At 47.2% G+C, this 15,283-nt stretch overlaps 1 protein-coding gene across 2 annotated transcripts in view; it reads right to left on the bottom strand.

Annotated features, from left to right (window-relative positions):
* The window catches only part of CAPN13 (calpain 13), a 107,517-nt gene continuing 92,572 nt past the window's right edge, over positions 339-15,283 (bottom strand). The window contains exon 23 of one of the 2 annotated variants that reach the window (XM_018055476.1): positions 339-1,683. The gene's annotated coding sequence lies outside the window, so the exon portion shown is untranslated. Of the gene's footprint in view, positions 1,684-6,890; positions 7,146-15,283 lie in introns of those variants that run through there. The other variant, XM_018055475.1, reaches the window with a different exon arrangement.

Genomic DNA, 15,283 nt, shown 5'->3' with positions numbered 1-15,283 from the left:
GGGAGGTACAGATTAACATCCTCAGTTTACAAATGAGGAAAGTGAGGTGTGGTAGGCTGAGTAATGTTCCCCACCCCTGCCTGAGATGGCCATGCCCTAATCCACAAAACCTGTGGCTAGGTTCCCATAAAGGGCAAAGGGGCTTGGCATGTGATTAAGGATTCGGGGATGGGGAGACTGTCCTGGATTATCTAGAGGGACACTGTGTTATCACAAGGATCCTTATAAGAGTGAAGGAGGAGAGTTAAGAGTCAGAGAACGATGTAGTGATGGACGCAGTGGTCCAAGTGATGCAGGGCAACGAGCCAAGGAATGCAGGAAGCTTCTAGAAGCTGGAAAAGGCAAGGAATTGGATTCTCCCTTGGAGCCAGAAGGAGCACAGCCCTGCAGACACCTTGATTTTAACCCAGTGAGACCGATTTTGGCACCTTTCCTCAGAACTGTAAGATTGTTTAAGGCACTAAGTTTGTGGACTTTTGTCTCGGCAGCAATAAGAAACTAATAAATAAGACGTTACTTTTCCCAAGAGCTGGGAGTGGCAGAGCGGGCATTTGAATCCAGGTTGGTCTCACTCCACAGGTCCAAAAGATGTTAAGAAACTTTTTTATTGGAGCTCAGAGCTGGCCTAAAGTGCTGTTTCTTGGCCAGGTAAGAGAGGTGTCCCAGGCCTATGGCAGAGGTGGCCCGACAGATACTTGAGGCACTGGACAGTGAGGGGTCCAGGCTGAGGCAGGAGGTGAGGAGAGTATTAGGTAGCAAGAAGCTCACAACTGCAAAATGGCTCTATCCTTCCTCCTCAAAGACCCACAACAACCCTCTGTTCCCGCAGGGCTTAGGATGCTGGTAGCCCCTTCAGTGACCCAGCTGCGGAGGCTTCTGCTGATGGGCCAGGCTGGACTGGGGGCCAGTAGACCTTCCACCCTTCTGTACACGGTGGCAGGGTGGCCTCCCTGACACTCTCAGAAGAGCCAGTGCCCAGCTCTGCCATGACCTGCCACAGGACCCTGGATCAATCACTGAATCACTCCTGTCCTCAGTCTCCCCATCTGGAAAATGGGATGATGATGCCTCCTTCATAGGCTGCTGGAAGGACTGACTGCATGTGCCTCTAAGGGGGGCTGAGTCTCAGCTGGCATGCAGTGCTAGGATGACTGCACCTTCCCTCTGGCAATGTCCGTTCTGGCTGGTAGGTGTCTCTGCTGTGCTGGTGGCCAAATGGTTTTAATGGTGCCCTTGAGTCCAAGTCACAGGTCCTTAGTTCCAGCCACCACGCTTGGTAAATACGTCTCTGTGGGGCTGCCCTCCTGTTCTGTCACAGAGAGAAGTGGTCTCTCAAACTCTTCCCCGTGGTGGTGAGGGGACACTGGCAATTGAGCCCCTCTGACCAGCAACCCCTGAAGGAGCATCATGGCTCCCGCCACCCCTCCCCTTGGCCAGAATGCTGGGGGAAAATGCCACAGACCTCCCTCCTCGCTCTGCCTCCTGGTCGCTGCGGGGAGCGTGGGGTCGGGAGATGGGGGACAGAGGAACCGCAGGACAGAGCCAGCAGTGGCAGCCTCTTCAAGTGATTCTTCCCGGATTTGTTTTGAGAGTTTTATTCGGTGGCACGTCTACCCATGTCGCTATATTTATCTGTGAGAGAGGCAGGATATTTTTGAACGGATGTAATTTCTGGCTCTTTCCCTGCAGGGAAAAAAAAAGAGTTTCTCATTCCTATTCATTTCTTCCTGCCTCTTCCACACTTCTGTATAAACACACCCATGCAGATACACGCAAACATCCACACACATGCACACACAGAAAGGCAGACCCTTGGTTCAACAGCTACAATTCTGAGACTCTGTGTTTAACTCAGGCCTAGTTAACATGATGGATAAATCGGCAGACAGACAGAAGGAATAAACAAAACTGAATAAATGACCAAACCCACAGTGAAGAAATTGTGGGTTTGGGCGTTTATTTTTTTTCTCTTCCAACTTCACTAGCACATACTGAGTAGGAAGAAAATTGACTGAAGGCAGGAGAGAAGGCCCAAGGGGCACCTGCCAAGGGGAGGGGCTGGAATGAACAGCTTGCTGTCTGGCTTCAGTGGAGTTGGCAAACCAGGCTCACAACTGACCCAAAGCTGAGAGGGCAGTGAGAAAGCTGAAGCCAGGTTCAGGATGGCAGGGCAAGTTAGAGAAACAGTGAGACAAACTGTCCCAAGGATGAACACCCACCTTCAGTTCTGCATTTACTTGGAAGTAACCAACAACCTGCAAACGTCTCTAGGAAGTAAATGTCGCCAGGAGGATCAGGAAGGCAGGAGATGGGGGAACACAACTCAGGCCTCTGCAGCTGTGTCTTGCACAGCTTCCAGGTGTGAGGTCCAGGTGGCTGAAGTCACAGAGTTCTCCTTCTACGTTCCTTCCAGAAGTTTTACAATCTTAGGTACTACATTTACATACATTTAAATACACTTTGAGGACTTCCCAGGTGGTGCAGTGGTAAAGAATCCACCTGCCAATACAGGAGACAAGGGATGTGGGTTTGATCCCTGGGTCAGGAAGATCCCCTGGAGGAGGAAATGACAACCCATCCCAGTATTCTCATCTGGGAAATTCCATGGACACAGGAGCCTGGTGGGCTACAGTCCTTGGGGTCGCCAGGAGTCCAGCACGACTGAGCACGTGCACAGATTTACTTTGAGGTAATTTTCATACAGGCTGGGACGTATGGCTTAAAGTTTGTTTCTTCATTTTTTGTGTGTTTTGGATATTCTTTTCTCATCATTTATTAAAAAGAGCATCCTTTCTTCAGTGAATTGTCTTTGTACTTTTGCAAAAAATTAGTTGACTAAATATGTGGATCTATTTTTGGGTTATTTCTTCTGTACCATTGATGGAGATATATATATATTATACATATAAAATATATTGTCATATTATATAAATATACATTACATAAAATAAATTTCAACAGAAGTAAACATGTATATAAAATATATACCATGTATTTATTTGCATGTATTTTATACATATATACATATGTACATTAATATAAATATATTATTATACAGTAGTATTATTAATATTTGTTTGTATATATTTCCCTCCAAAACCATACTACCCTGATGACTGTAGCTTTATAGAAAGTCTAGTAAGTCTTGAAGTGATAATGTGGCTCCTCCAGTTTTGCTCTTCTTTGAAACTGGTTTGGCTCTTCAAGTTCCTTTGCATATAAATGTTGGCTTTAGTGTGTCAATTTCTAAGAGCAACTTTTGCCTAGAGTTTTATTGGAATGGCACTAAACAGACAGATCAACATGGGGTGAATTGTTAAGCCCTCCCTCTAGGGCTTCCCTTTGCACCTCTTAGGGAAAATTTCTCTTCACCCTCTCGACTCTCCCCCAGCAATGTACTGCTGCTGTTACTCAATATTTGTTGGGATGGAGAGGGGGTCGGGGGGCAGCCTCTGCTGTTCTCCTTTGGTTTCAGCTGGGCAGGTGCTGTGTCTGGGAGGGGGGACAGTTCAGTGAGTCTGTCCCTCCCCCATTGGCAGGGGACTTCTGGTCTGCCTGTAGTTTTACCCCTCTCCCCCAGGACTGAGGATTTGACTCTTCTCCCGGCTGCCATGGATCCAGTGTCCTAAGGACCATGCAGTTTGCTCTCCTTTCCCCAATGGTTAGATATGTATTTTTCCATGAAGGATATAGGGAGAAGGATCTGCATGGAACTTTGTGCTTCTCTGAAAGCACTGTTCCCTTTACCCAGACATGAACCAAGAGATAGGTCTGCCCAGGTTGCTCACCCTCACCCCATCTTTCTTGTGAGCATCCAGTGTGTCCCATGGAGAAGGGCCTGTAAGCTGGGGTGGATTTCCCTGAAGTCTGAAGCTCTCAGGGGTGCTATACATCCACACAGGGCCCACATGTGGCTTTTAATATCTCATTAAAAAGTTTGGTTGGATTCTTCCTTCCAGCTTATATGGTGTACAATTCCATAACAGGTAGTTGAGGACTTGTGTCCCGTCTCTCCTGGTGGTGCCTGCTTTTCCTTAGATTTCAGCTTAGTTTATTGCATTCCATCACAGTTCTCTGATGAATTCACCGAAAGGTGTCATTTTGTAAATTATTTGGCACTTTTTGGGGGTAAGGGTGAGAGCAATGCACTTTGCAGAGCTCTGCACTCTAAGTGGGAGCCGGAAATCTGACCGATGTTTTGCATTTAAAAGTTCAGATGCTTACTTTATTGAGCAATGTTAGAAAATCTTTAAAAACAGAATTTGTATTTTCACTTTGGAATCTTTGAGAGTACAAATCACTCTATGCATAGCTAAAGTAAGAGACTAATATGTCTTTGTTTCTGCCTCCTGCAACTGGTTTCTTTTTGTTCTTTTTCTTATGTGTATTTTTATTTATTTTATTTTATTTTTTTAGTAACAAAAAATTGAAGATAATTTATTCTTTTTTTTAATTTTTATTTTTACTTTATTTTACTTTACAATACTGTATTGGTTTTGCCTTACATTGACATGAATCCACCACAGGTGTACATGCGTTCCCAAACATGAACCTCCCTCCCACCTCCCTCCCCATAACATCTCTCTGGGTCATTACCGTGCACCAGCCCCAAGCTTGCTGTATCCTGCGTCGGACACAGACTGGCGATTTGATTCTTACATGATAGTATACATGTTACAATGCCATTCTCCCAAATCATCCCACCCTCTCCCTCTCCCTCTGAGTCCAAAAGTCTGTTATACGCATCTGTGTCTTTTTTGCTGTTTTGCATACAGGGTCATCATTGCCATCTTTCTAAATTCCATATATATGTGTTAGTATACTGTATTGGTGTTTTTCTTTCTGGCTTACTTCACTCTGTATAATCGGCTCCAGTTTCATCCATCTCATCAGAACTGATTCAAATGTATTCTTTTTAACGGCTGAGTAATACTCCATTGTGTATATGTACCACAGCTTTCTTATCCATTCGTCTGCTGATGGACATCTAGGTTGTTTCCATGTCCTGGCTATTATAAACAGTGCTGTGATGAACATTGGGGTACATGTGTCTCTTTCAATTCTGGTTTCCTTGGTGTGTATGCCCAGCAGTGAGATTGCTGGGTCATAAGGTAGTTCTATTTGCAATTTTTAAAGGAATCTCCACTCTGTTCTCCAAAGTGGCTGTACTAGTTTGCATTCCCACCAACAGTGTAGGAGGGTTCCCTTTTCTCCACACCCTCTCCAGCATTTATTGCTTGCAGATTTTTGAATCGCAGCCATTCTGACTGGTGTGAAGTGGTACCTCATTGTGGTTTTGATTTGCATTTCTCTAATAATGAGTGATGTTGAGCATCTTTTCACGTGTTTGTTAGCCATCCGTATGTCTTCTTTGGAGAAATGTCTATTTAGTTCTTTGGCCCATTTTTTGATTGGGTCGTTTATTTTTCTGGAAATGAGCTGCATAAGTTGCTTGTATATAGGAATCAACTTGCCTGACTTCAGGCTCTATTACAAAGCCACAGTCATCAAGACAGTATGGTACTGGCACAAAGACAGAAATATAGATCAATGGAACAAAATAGAAAGCCCAGAGATAAATCCACACACATATGGACACCTTATCTTTGACAAAGGAGGCAAGAATATACAATGGAGAAAAGACAATCTCTTTAACAAGTGATGCTGGGAAAACTGGTCAACCACTTGTAAAAGAATGAAACTAGATCACTTTCTAACACCGCACACAAAAATAAACTCAAAATGGATTAAAGATCTAAATGTAAGGCCAGAAACTATAAAACTCCTAGAGGAGAATATAGGCAAAATACTCTCCAACATAAATCACAGCAGGATCCTCTATGATCCACCTCCCAGAATACTGGAAATAAAAGCAAAAATAAACAAATGGGACCTAATTAAGCTTAAAAGCTTCTGCACAACAAAGGAAACTATAAGCAAGGTAAAAAGACAGCTTTCAGAATGGGAGAAAATAATAGCAAATGAAGCAACTGACAAACAACTAATCTCAAAAATATACAAGCAACTTATGCAGCTCAATTCTTATGTGTATTTTTAAATGTAAGTTTTGCTACAGAGAGGTACCACCACACACCAGTCAGAATGGCCATCGTTAAAAACTCTACAAATAACAAATGCCAGAGAGGGTGTGGAGAAAAGGGAACCCTCCTACACCGTTGGTGGGAGTGTAAATTGGTACAACTATGGGGAACAGTAGGGAGTTTCCTTAGAAAACTAAAAATAGAATTACCATATGATCCAGCAATCCCACTCCTGGGAATATATTCAGACAAAACTAGTCCAAAAAGATACATGCACCCCTATGTTCATAGCAGGAACATTTACAATAGCCAAGACATGGGAACACATAAATGTCCCTTGACAGATGAATGGATAAAGAAGAAATGGTATTTATACACAATGGATTACTACTCAGCAATAGAAAGAATGAAATAATGCCATTTGCAGCAACATGGATGCAACTAGAGGTTATCATACTAAGCGAAGTAAGTCAGAAAGAGAAAGACAAATACCATATGATATCACTTATATGTGGAATTTAAAACTTGACACAAAGGATCCTATCTATGAACCAGAAACAGACTCACGGATGTAGAGAACAGACTTATGGTTGCCAAGGGGGAAGGAGTTGGGGGAGGGATGGAGTGGGAGGTTGAGGTTAGCAGATGTAAGCTATTATATACAGAATGGATAAGGACCAAGATCCTACTGTATAGCACAGGAAACTATATTCAGTATCCTATGATATGCCATAATGGAAAAGAATATAGGAAGAGAGAATGTATATACATGTATAACCGAGTCACTTTGCTGTACAGCAGAAATTAGCACAATGTTGTAAATCAAGTATACTTCAATTGAAACAATCGTAAGTTTTGGCTAGGATATATTTCACATGGTTCAAAATTCAAAAGACTGTACAATAAGAAAACCTGCCTCCCATTTCTATTTCCCTACCACCTTGTTCTGTTTACAGAAAGCCAGTGAGACAAGTTTCTTGTTACCTTATTAGAAATATTATATGCAATTATAAGAAAATACTTCTATCCTTTTCCACTTATGTTGACACAAATGGTAGTGTACTTTGTGGGGCTTTCCTGGTGGCTCAGTGGTGAAGGATCCACCTGCAATGCAAGAGAAAAGGCAGGAGTTGCCACTTTGACCCCTGGGTCAGGAAGATCCCCTGGAGCAGGAAATGGCAACTCACTCCAGTATCCTTGCCTGGGAAATCCCATGGACAGAGGAGCCTGGCGGGCTATGGTCCATGGGGTCGCAAAGAGTCAGGCACGACAGCACGCACGCAGTCGCAGTCATTGTATTCCTTGCCTGCTTATGTGCCAGGCTCCTTGGAGGAACTCAGGTGAACAGAAGTGAGGACTTCTAGGCTGAGAGAGTAGTGAGATTTCAGACACTGTCAGTAAGACACACTCCTAGGAACACGAATCTAACACATGGGCTGTCAGGATGCAGGGCTCCACCTCTGGGCCACGGAGGAAGCTAACATTGCAAGTAGCTGGACTAGGGTGGGCAGGGGTCTCCCTGGCAGGAGGTGGCTCCTGGCTGGCTAAGGGCAAGCTTCTATGCTTTGGACCCCTAGGCAGGACCCCAGGAAAGGTCTGGAACTCTCTATCCTGAAGAGTGTGAGAGAGCTGTTTTTATTTTTGTTTTTCAGTAGAGTATGGACAGAGGGCGGAGAAGGCAATGGCACCCCACTCCAGTACTCTTGCCTGGAAAATCCCATGGACAGAGGAGCCTGGTGGGCTGCAGTCCATGGGGTCGCTAAGAGTCGGACACGACTGAGCAACTTCCCTTTCACTTTTCACTTTCATGCATTGGAGAAGGAAATGGCAACCCACTCCAGTGTTCTTGCCTGGAGAATCCCAGGGATGGTTGAGCCTAGTGGGCTGCCATCTATGGGGCTGCACAGAGTTGGACACGACTGAAGCGACTTAGAAGCAGCAGCAACAGCATGGACTGAAGGAAGGGAAACAGGATTACGTGATGAGGCCCACACTTGGGAGAGACAAGGACATAACTATGAGCCCAGAGTGGTGGTGGAAACTGCAGAGATGGGGGTCAGGACAGAGCTAACATCTCCAGGACGGAGCTAAACCGTCACAGAGTCTGAGCCAATCTTATCTCCTTCTTAGGGGCAGGGCCACCTGCTGACTTGCTGGTTATGAAGCACTGCAGCTGCATCTCAAAGATTCAGTCATTCAGGGACTTCCCTGGAAGCCCAGTGATTAAGACTTTGCCTTCCAGTGAGGAGGGGGTGCAGGTTCCACCTCTAGTTGGAGAGCTAAGTTCTCACATGCTATGCGGCCAAAAAACAAACAAGCAAACAAACAAAAACAGAAACAATGTCATAACAAACTGAATAAAGATTTTTAAAAATGGATCACATTTTTTAAAAATCTAAAAAAAAGATTAATTTATCCAGTTCGTGGAGCTGCTGCTGAAGCATCCCTCCGCCTGTGCAGTGTCTGGGACCATCCTGTCTGTTCAGTGGGCTGGTCCACCCCTGTCAGGAATGCCCAGCTGCCCCACTGAAGCCTGCTGGCCTCCCCGGCCCTGGGCTCCTTCATCTCGCAAGAGCTTGAGTCCCCGAGCCTGGCCGTGGCTGCACCGGGCAACTCTCCTGCACTGGGTGCCCCTTCTCAGAGCTGCAGGTCCTTGGTCTCCCCCAGCACCAAAACTGTGGCCATTCCTGGAGCCCTCAGACCCCACCACTCTCCCACCACTGCACTGCTAACCCTGTGTGAGGAGCTGATGTTCTGGGGTCCACGTCTCTAGAGGTGGGAGACAGGGGAGAGCCGTGGCTGTCACTGAGGGGTGGGGGTGGCAGGGAGACACTGTAGGTTAACTACAGCTAGCCAGCTCTGATGGCCTATTAGTTTCCAGGCTCTGCATTAAGGTCATTAAATATGTTACCTTCATAGATCCTCATCCCTATGAGGCAAGACTAATCTTACCCCCATTTACGAGAGGAAGAAACTGAGGTCCTGACTTCAGACAAGAACATCCCTCTGAGAATCACTCGGTGTGGAGACCGGGGACCCAGCTCCTTGGCTGCCGGCCAGCTGCCCTATCCAAGAACTGCTGCACACAGATCCAGACTTTTCCCTGACCTCCTGCCCAGTGAGACTCGAAGCAGGGAGAAACAGAGGCTGACTCAGGGACAAGCTGGTGCTCCCAGGTGTGCCCAGCTCAGATCCCCTGGCTGCTGGGCCCCAGCAGGACACAGGGCTGCCCATGTGCCTTCCCAGGAATATTTGGTGCCCAAGGGATTAGAGGCCACCAGCCCAAATGCAATCACTAAAGGGTTCAGTCTAGGGAGGACTAGCCAAGGGAGATTTGGAGGAAGTTATCCACAAATCACTGTGGCTCCGGGAGACAAAGATTACTTGGGGGTCAGAAGAGGTCCTGTTGGATGAGCAGAAGCCGACAGCAGGACGTCAGGTGCTTGCTTTCCTGAGGTTCCCAGCTCCCCCTCAGAGAGCCCAGGCTGAGTCTCAGGGCAGTGGGGGCCCTGGCCAATGGAACCCTCCCTGGAGACTGGGCCCTGCAGGAAAGGGTGCCTGCCTAGGGTCAGGCCTCTGGATTTGGGTCACTCCATCCCTCCTGGGGGCCCACTGTCCTCATCCACCACGTGAGGCTCCTGCAACCTACCAGGAGGCCACCAACCACAATAGGCAAGTGCCCCAGCTGCCAGCAGGGGATTATTTGATTCTAGGCTCTGCACCCTTATGGATCCTGCCTGCCAGAGTCCATCATCCTTCCCCTGTACAAAGCAGGTAACTGAACCTCCCCCCGATATGAACCTACCCTGGTTAAAGGAAGGGTTTGTGACATGCGCCCAGCATGGTAAGAGCTCCATAAACAATCTGTGGCTATTGTCAACCAAGGGGCCTTGCCAGCACTCCCATTCTGGGAGTGAGAAAGAGGGCTCCATATACGGCCCCATGCTGCCACCTGGCAGTCACAGGGAGGGAAATGTAACTGAAGAGTGTGAGGGAAAGAAGGGCCTGAGTTCTTACCAAGCAAAAAACGCTTTACATGAGTTATCTCATGCAAGTTACCTAATAACTCATATTATATAAAGTGGTATTGCTATTTATGTGGCCAGAAACGTTACTTGTGCCATTTGACTTAATCTTACAACGCCCGTTCAGGTGGAGATTTATTTTTTCCATTAAATAGACAGAGGGCAGCAAGGTTCAGAGAAGTTAAGTAACTTTCCAAGATCACACAGCAAGTAAAATCAGAGCGAGAATTGGAATCCAATCTGTTTGGAAGCTGAGCTCCTAATTGTTTGAGCATCGTGTGCCTCCCCCAGAGATGCTCTGGATCCTCTTGCAGGGGAGAGGGTTTGGCAGGGAGGACAGGTGTGAACATGGAGGGGGATGCAAAGAGAATCAAGCATTTTGGTCAGGAAGCATCCACTTGCATCTTGGATCAGATACTGAGGGCAAGGTCACAGCCCAGCCCAGCAGTCTTCAAAGTTATCTGAGCACTTTGCAAACATATGTTCCATTCCCTCAAATGTGGGCACAGAAATGAAGATTCAAAAGGCAGAGCCTAGGAAGAAATACCGTAAGTAAGGGAACCTCTTCATTTTCACCTTTATCCTCTGCATGTTTTCTATTTCTCCCAGTGCATTTGAACCACACTGAAAAAAACATAACATCACAACAGGGAGGACGTCAGAGATTGTCATGCTTATAGTGGGCACTCAATAGTGTATTCAGTGAAGGAAAGAAGAGAGGAATCCAGCCTGGGGAAGCTGAAGCACAGAGTCGGCGAGAGATGCTCCCAAGGTCACAGAGCTACACAGATCTGGGGCTAAACTTTGGGCCTCTGGTCCCCTGTTTTCTTTCTACTGCACCAACAGTCCCCAGAGTGCCTGTCACACAGAGGAAGCAGACGGAAGGCCTGCGTTCCAGGTGCAGGTGCTGGGGAGCAAGCAAGAGCTTCAGAGCCAGGGAAGTGGCCTGCCAGGCTCATGATTTTTACCAAGTAACTAGTCTCTTCTAGTTGCTTCCACTGGCTATGAGAAGGTTCATCTGGAGAGAGGGAGGGACCGATCTTACAAATCCTAGATCGGGGCCTGATATCATATCCAGTCCTGGGCCAAAATTGCTGTTCTGTCTTCTGACTGATTAACACTTGGCCCAGACTGGTCCTTAATTCTTACACCTCCAGCCCCTCCATCCCCCACCCCTGAGGGCTCCTTGAGGGAGACGAGTATCACCCTTCCTCCACTGTCAGGGTCCTCCCGGACCTGCACTGAGCTTACAGGGTGATATCTCCCCTCATTCAGCTACCAGAGACCCTGAAGCATGCCAAAGCCTGGGTTAGGCCCTTTCACATTATTTTATTTCATAATTCTCACAACCACATTAAGAGGCAGTAATTTTTTCTCTTTTCACTAGACTTGTTTTTAGGTTCACAGAAAAACTGAGCAGAAAGTATATAGTTCCCACATACCCCCTGCCCCACCACCTCCCCCACCATCAACATCTCCCACCAGAGTGCTAGACACTACAGTCAATGAACGTACGCTGACCTGTCCTTATCAAAGCCCATGGTTTATCCTAGGGCTCACTCTTGGCTATAGTTCTATGGGTTTGTGTAACGGAACAGGACCCTATGAGGCCTTCCCAGGACAGACCCCTCCCCCATATCCTCTGCTTTAGTGCCTCTCTGAAGGACCAAGATATCAGCACGCGATGCCCATTTCCTGAGTTGTATTATAGATGCTAAAACCCCCCCACAAATGAAAGACATTAACTTCTTGATGACCATGAGCACATAACCCCCAGCCTACTAGGGTTTGGCTGCCCTCAAGCAGGGGCTCTGAGGCAAGAGCCAGTTCCTTTCCCAAGCCATGCACACAGCTTTGGAGTAAGTCTCATGTATGCCTGAATTTCAGCTCCACCCCATGAGGCCTTGGGCAGACCCCCAGTTTCCTTGTTGTGGTGTTAATCCTTGCCAGCAGGTTCCAGGGTTGGAGACAGAGGGGCACAGCTCCTAGCACACAGTGGCTGGCTCTTATTCTTGACCCAGTGGGATTGCCCAGCCGGCTCTAGCTTGGAAATACCTCCTGTCCAGAAAATGTGTCTAAAGGGGGCCAGGGGTCCTGGAGCCCACCTTCCAATTTTCCAGCTGACAAACAGGAATTAATTAGGCCTCCATTAGAGCCATTGCAACTTTATCACCCATGAAACAGATCCATGTTCCCTATCTGATTTTCATTTCCAAAGTCAGGTAGCAGCACTGACCTTTCTGCTGGACGCTGGGGCTGAGAGGAGCTTGTTAGTGTGAAGTCCCTTCCCCTCCTCCCCCACCAGCAAAGGCCAGGAAGCTTCTCACTTGCTCTTCTAGCACAGTGGAGCAGCTGGTGCTCCTTTAAGGGCACATCAAGATTTCTGGGGAGTTTGTTAGATGCAGACTCCAGCCCTACTCCTGTTCCCAACTATTAAATTGGGGTCTGCAGAGAAGGCCAGGAGCCTCTATTTGCACCAAGCTGTTCCCAGTGAATTTGGTTTAGAAACCACTGCCTTAGGGCACACCAAGGCATCTGCCTCACCACTGGCCTCTCCAAGGAGGAGAGTCCAAGAAGCAATGCTGAGAAGGTTCATGTGAGTTCTTGGAGAAGGATCGGGGAGGAAGGATCCTCACTGTCCTTCATCCTTCACAGAGAGAGGCACTGTTAGCTTGGGGTAGGAACCCAGACTCTAGACGCACAAGCACAGCACTTTAAGCACCAGCTCAGTCACGTATATTGGCTGTGTATCCTCAGATTACTTCTAACTTTCAGAATCTACTTAACATTAAAATGGGAATTCTAGTAACTATTTCAAAGAGTTGTGCTTCTTGAGATTATATGAGATTCATTAGGGAAATGCATAACACCAGGCCCGGCAGGTGGACCTAATATCAATTTGTTGCCTTTCAACTCCAAATTCACCCTTCTTTGCTCTGCTTTGTAATACTGCAATTGGACCCTGGTTTCTTCTCTGCCAGCTGGTGTTCAGTTCAGTTCAGTTCATTCGCTCAGTCGTGTCGAACTCTTTGTGACCCCATGGACTGCAGCACGCCAAGCTTCCCTGTCCATCACCAACTCCTGGAGCTTACTCAAACTCATGTCCATCGAGTCAATAATGCCATCCACCCATCTCATCCTCTGTTGTCACCTTCTCCTCTTGCCTTCAATCTTTCCCAGCATCAGGGTCTTCTCAAATGAGTCAGTTCTTCACATCAGGTGGCCAAAGTATTGGAGTTTCAGCTTCAGCATCAGTCCTTTCAATGAGTATTCAGCACTGATTTCCTTTAGGATGGACTGGTTGGATCTCCTTGCAGTCCAAGGGACTCTCGCATCTTCTCCAACACTACAGTTCAAAAGCATCAATTCTTTGGCACTCAGCTTTCTTTATAGTCCAACTCTCACATCCATAAATGACTACTGGAAAAACAATAGCCTTGACTAGACGGACCTTTGTCAGCAAAGTAATATCTCTGCTTTTTAATATGCTGTCTGGGTTTGTCATAGATTTCCTTCCAAGGAGCAAGCGTCTTTTGATTTCATGGCTGCAGTCACCATCTGCAGTCATTTTGGAGCCCGAGAAAGTACAGCCAGCTGGTGTACTGTTAGGCTTTGTCAGCAGAGGGAGCTAGAGAGACACTGTAAGGCCCAGAGAGGTAGCGTGCCCCTGCTGGCTCCAGGATGCCTTTTCCTTCCTACAAGGTGACAGCCAGCAGCGCCAGGGCTCTCTCACCCAGCGAGGCCCCCCACAGGTGTCCTCCAGTCGGCAGGAGCCCCGTGAACATCTTCACCATCCAATGGGCGGCAGCCACACTCTTTCCAAAGTGGCCTGGATCTCACCCAAGTTCTTTCTTTCATTGTTGGGTAATCTTCATCCTTAGAAGCATCAGATGCTTCCTGCATTTTCTATTCCTCTATTCCCTGGAGTCTTCTATTGCCCCTTTTAAGAGTTAATTACCTTTCACTAGTTAATAATTCTTTGTATTAAAATTTCCCTATTGAAACAGCTAGTATGATTTTTGTCTCCTGAATGGACCCTGGCGAATATAGAGTAGGTATTTAAAAATGACAGCTCGTGTGCTCTCTGTGTGTGTAAAAGTATTTTTACATACACTATTTAACAGGCAGAGGAAAATGACCACATACCACCAGAAGCTGTGGTGACTCTGGAAATCGCATCCCCAACCTGAAGGACTCAATTCCTTCTTCGAGGGGTTCTTGAGTGTTACCATGGTACACTTCTCAGGGACAATCTAGGGGAAGCTGTAGGGAGTGATGGTGACATGAACACAGCCATAAAGAAAAGTACCACAGTCCTCTGCAGAAATCATGTAGCTCTCAAAGATGACACTAGGAGAAAGACTCATAGACAAGGACAGAAACTAGTGAGAGGGGCGTGGCTCAAGGGGCAGGGAGCACAGTTCTTCTAGGGTAGGAAGAGTGTGCGACTCAGGAAAGACCCTGAACGCTCAGCCTGTGTGTCCTCAGCCGTGCCAAAGACTGAGTGACTATGGGGGCGCTGGAAGCTTCAGCACACAGCCCCCTCTTTCTCCTCTTTGCAGCTTGTGCAGGTGTCAGGAAAGGGAGGAATGTGTTAAAAAGAACCCATTTACGTTGTTCTTTAGGTATCATGAACCCCACTGATCCCATCAATACGGCAAGATTCTGGTACCCAAATTGGAGAATAGCAGGTGATATTCCCCTCCCCACCCAACCTCAAGGAGGCTTCCTTCTGACTGGTTCCGTTGCTTTTTCCCACCTCAGCAGCTGGTAGGCAGGATGGAGGCAAGCCTTGGATGGAGTATCTCTGGTCAACGGTCTGGCCGCGTGCTCTTGTCTCAAGGCTGTGTTGGAGGTAGGTGTGGAAGGACCATGCATGATCACGTTGGTGGGACCCCAGGGTCCCAGGGGTGAACTCTGGGCCGTGCCTTCCCAGTAGGGACATCCTGCCCTCTGCATGGACCTAAGATCCCTGACTACATGCCCTAAGTCGTGGCGGTCCAGGGAGCAAGGCAGTTGGAAGGGAAGCACGTAAGGGCCAAAATCCCATTTGAAGAAACTGAAGGTGGTCAGACAGAGAGATATTTGCAAGACTGAGATTACAACCCAGGGCCCTGCATTACTTACATTCACTGAGAGTTAATGCAGCCCTTTCAGCCACGGAAAGGATGGGACTTTCGCAACTACAGAGAAGCTGAGCTGGGCTGTGATTAGTGG

Source organism: Capra hircus, chromosome 11 (genome assembly GCF_001704415.2).
Source record: "Capra hircus breed San Clemente chromosome 11, ASM170441v1, whole genome shotgun sequence".
Taxonomy (NCBI): Eukaryota; Metazoa; Chordata; class Mammalia; order Artiodactyla; family Bovidae; genus Capra; species Capra hircus.
This window is presented reverse-complemented; position numbering and strand designations above follow the sequence as displayed.